Consider the following 5,005-nt stretch of genomic DNA (forward strand, 5'->3'; position numbering starts at 1 on the left):
CACGGGCTGCCACTTGGCCAGTAAGGTCGTCGGATCTCATCCCATATGGGAACGTCTGGAGCTTTATGGAGAGGGCCCTCCAACCAGCTCGGCATTTTGACGATCTAAGGGGATTTGTCACGACATCCCTCAGGAGGACATCCAGCAACTCTATCAATCAATACCGAGCCGAATAACTGCTTGCATAAAGGCCAAGGGTGGACAAACGCGTTATTGACTTGTGAAGCTCCTTCTCTTGAACAAATCACCTAGTTTTTCTGAAACTGTCATCATTGGTTTGTCTGCACACGTAGATCACTTCTACCGATTCTCGACCGACTTTGTGGTGCGTCGTTGTTTTGTCTTAGAGTTGACTTTTCGTAAATAATGTCTGCTGTTGAGTGGAGGTCCAACAGAGGGTAGTAGTTGTATTTGATCAAAACACTACAGCATGCGAACAGACTCGTCAGTTTTTGAGACTTCCAGTGTCATTTATATATACCGAATTTTCCATACAATTGCCCAACAGCGTGACTTAAAATTAAATGAAATTTAATTTGATTCGTAAAATACTTCGTAATTCGTAGGAATTTTTCGACGCAATGGGAAAGACGACACACGGCACTAGAATACAGAAAGCGCCCGCAGCTGAAGGTGGGGAATCCAAACACGATATCGGCGGCTGTAGCAGGCAGATCCTTTGATAGCTACACGTGTGCGTATCACTCGAGAAGGCACGGTATTGCTTTCACCTAGTGTGAAGGTGGCAACACCGACGCGACAAGATATTCCAGTACAGCTCACTTGTGTTATTATTTCTGAACTGAGCGATAGTAAACAAACATCATTCAACGTTTTTGTCTGTTACTTGTAAAGTTGAAGTGAAATCAAACATACCATGGATCCATGGAACTGCAATGAACAACCAACGACAGTAAGCTGTCTAAAGGAGATGTGGATTTGGGATTCTAGACTACCCCTCAAAAGTTTTCGATCACCTATGATAGAAACTATCTGATTTATTTCAATGTACAATCACATCATACAAAACAAATAAACCAAAAAATCCAAAAAGAAGTATTATCTCTCTCTTTCAATAAGTACGATATAATATGTTTCAGATTTTAGCCCATCCAAAGTATCTACCGTTTGCTCTCAGAACAGCTACAAACTCTTGGCATTCGGGAGATTTTTTAGCGACTTTTTTTACAGATATTTTAGTCCAATAGGATTTTAAGTCAGGTAACTGGCATGGCCAGATCACTTTCTTCAGTTCCCCACGTTTCTCTTTTCTATTAACATACTCTCTGCACAATTTAGAAGCGTTAAATGTAAACGTAGGCTTCCGCGGCAGTTGTCACAATCAATAAAATTATTCTGGGTTTGAGGCTGCAATTTCATCTGTAAAATTCCGACGTTTCGGCGACTGTTGCAAGGCGCCTTCCTAAGGGTGTATTGCTAGCAGCCTGCCAGGGTGGCCGAGCGGTTCTAGGCGCTACAGTCTGGAACCGCGCGACCGCTACGGTCGCAGGTTCGAATCCTGCCTCGGGGATGGATGTGTGTGATGTCCTTAGGTTAGGTTTAATTAGTTCTAAGTTCTAGGGGACTGATGACCTTCGAAGTTAACTCCCATAGTGCTCAGAGCCATTTGAACCATTTATTGCTAGCAATACTCCTGGGGAAGGGGCCTTGCAACAGTCGTCGAAACTTCGAAATTTTACAGATGACAAAGCGACCTCAAACCCAGAAGAATTTTATTGATTGTGAATTTATGATCGTGTTTGGGATCATTATCCTGCTGCAGACCTCTGCATAAAATACTAATAAACATGTCGTGTGAATATGAACATCTATCTCTAGCCGTTCAAGGTTCTCTGTTTTTTCTAAACATGAATGTATTTCCCTCCTCGTGAATTTCAGTTGCAGTACGAATCCTCTAACGTTTATTCTGTACACATACAACTACTTATCTCCCCTGTGTGATGTTACTCAGGATCTTCCAGATCGCGAAGCACTTGCATTGGCACCACTTTGCTTGAACACTGCATTGTATGTAGCACTGTAGATTGAGCTACGCCAACTTTTGTTGCTATTGTCCCACTAGAATACCCTTCTTCATGTAGAGCTGAAATTACAGCACGTTTCTCAATCTCACTCTCCTTCTCCAGTCCCGTTACGAAGAAATATGGTATGAACCTGATCAGGTATAGAAACACACGGCTAGATGTACCCAGTGTACTGGAAACTAATGCAAACAGGTTGCTAAACAGACAGCTGAAGGAATGAGGCCTATGTGAATAGAACAGCCTGAGGTAAAGGCACGTCAGTGTTGTGGATGCTCACCGACGCCCTTCCATGGGAACAACCACTCTAATACATAACAGACGCGCTTAGTCTTTACAAGTCCATATTAGTTTTCTTATCATAAGGGGAATATGACAGAACATTCAAAACGAAATACATTTTTTAAATCACAAATCAAAATTTGTGACAGGTGAGCAAAACCTTTTGATCGGTACTGTACATAATTACTGGGGGCTCGAATTAATGCAAAATAAACATAGGTGAATCTCTCGCGACGAGGATTAAAGCCCGAAGATATCAACAACTGAGAAAATGAGAGTAAAACAGGAAATTCAGCAGGTGCGGCATAAACGCTTTGATACAGGCAAAGAGCGAGAGAGAGGAGGAGGGGAGGGCAGGAGAGGGACAGGGAGATGGGGAGGGAGGGGGAGAGAGAGAGAGAAAGAGAGAGAGAGAGAGAGACTGGTTTGGTACGTGAAAGTCTGTCCACTGCGTTTCGTTTAGATGGGTTGCAGCCAGGCTCTTCGGCGCCACCGCCTGAGCAGAAATGACGTGTATGCAAGTTGGCAGACAGCGGATGTGGCGTGGCTTCGCTGTCCAGGCAGCCTCGCCGCGTCGCTTCGAGGCAATCAATACCACACGGCAGAAACCGTTGCAGACACGTGCGGCCCCAAGGCGCTCCGCTCTTGTCTACTACCTGTCAGCAGGGGCACCTCGGCCTCGCGTGCTCGCCTCGCCCTGCCGTCTGACACCAAAGCGCTCTGACAAGGGACGTGCGTGGCCTCGAACGCCCAGAACCGCAAGAAAAAGTGCTTCTAATATGAATATATCATCCCAAAAATTGTGGTATGAGCCATTCACGTTGTAAACTGTGCGTCTTACCATGAGAGACATTTGAATGATTACCTAGTCAACGTCAAAGAAAAATGCAAAGAAACAAAATATCGACATAACAGGACCAAAAACAAGTTGCAGGGGAGAGTCGAGCAAAGTGATAATGGCGGTCAAAACGGCTTCTTGGTTCGCGGTAGCTGTGATAGGATTGTGTCTGAAATGCCTCTACTTATTCTTCCTGGAAGGTTCAGTCACCCCGTGAAGCCTAATCTGTCTGTGCAGCTCCTTGGAGCTATAATATTTTTTGTGGATTTTGGTCATCCTGAAGTAATTAAGTGGTCATAAGTTTCCTTTAATTAACGTCTATGGTCACAAACTTTTTGTTAACAGATTACAGGTTTCGGTCTTTAATGACCATCATCAGATCTGTTTCATAAAAACAAAGTCCTAACGTACTGCAGCCATAGTGTCATCGTCAAATGTTAAATGTGGAATCAGCACCAGCATCGTCAAATACATCTAAATAACATCACATGTATTTGACGATGCTGGTGCTGATTCGACATTTAACATCACATGCACGAGTCATGTTGTCAGTAGTACTGACAACATGACTCGTGCATGTGATGTTATTTACATGTATTTGACGATGCTGGTGCTGATTCCGCATTTAACATTTGACGATGCCACTATGGTTGCAGTGCATTAGGACTTCGTTTTTATGAAACAGATCTGATGATGGTCATTAAAGACCGAAACCGGTAATCTGTTAACAAAAAGTTTGTGACCATAGACGTAAATTAAAGGAAACTTATTACATATACGGGTCACTGTTTTTTCGCGACGATGTCGCAGCTTGTGAAATTAAGTGGTCAGTTTACGTATTTACTATTGAGAGGCTATGTCACTCACGTCTTTTTAATGAAATCGTGTTGAGTCTATCTTGACTTCATAATAGTACCTTGGTTATTAGAGGGTATACAGACTCTTTGTGTAATGGTGTCAACGGGGAGCCACATCGGCAGTAGCTTCTGGCCACTTTGTGTAGTGCGGAAACGTAGAAGTAGCGGCCCTAAGAAGGGCTCGGCGGCAACATTTATACAGCAAGACCTTATGACAGTGACCTAGAAGCGCCATACAAAGAAAGAAAAAAAGAAGGAAAAACGGAAGGCAGCCGACAAGAAGAAACCGACTAAAAAGAAAATTGTGATGAGCAGGAAACCGAACCCTAGAAGAACTGTTATTGACAACAACGATGAAGACACAAAGAAAAATTTTCAAATTCGGAAGAGAAGTGGATTAAGTACGAACTGCGCTCCGTCTTTCCTCATGAGTTCTGTATAGGAGTTGAGGTACACAGTTTGCCTTTTATTTGTGAAAAGTGTAATTCGAATCCTGTTTCATTATAAAATTTATTTAGTTCTTTGTTACAACAGTTTTTTATCCCTTATTTTTGAGTTTAAAGCTAGGTGACCACTTTGCCTGACTATGTCGGAGTAAGTGGCCATTTTGGCACTTTGTAAAAATTGACTTGTTTAATCAACTTAATTTCAACATGAGCTGATTAAATTACTCAATATTATACTTCGATAGTAGTAGATTATAATCATTCATTTATGTCTACTGCTGCTCAGCTAAAAACATAGGAATACCTTAGCCAGCGCACAATGCCCGGCTAGCTCTTATATAATCTTTCGCTTCCTGTATGTTACACATCCTACCTTCAAAATTTCGGAAAGTGTATTCCAGTCAATACTGTCAGTCTACAAATGCTATAAAAGGAGGTTTTTCTTCCTTTAACATACCTTCTAAGTTAAGTCGTAGGGTCCTTATTGCCTCGCCTACCAGTTTAATCACCCTTCAGTGATTAATTCGTGTCAGTATTTTG

Source organism: Schistocerca piceifrons, chromosome 3 (genome assembly GCF_021461385.2).
Source record: "Schistocerca piceifrons isolate TAMUIC-IGC-003096 chromosome 3, iqSchPice1.1, whole genome shotgun sequence".
Taxonomy (NCBI): domain Eukaryota; kingdom Metazoa; phylum Arthropoda; class Insecta; order Orthoptera; family Acrididae; genus Schistocerca; species Schistocerca piceifrons.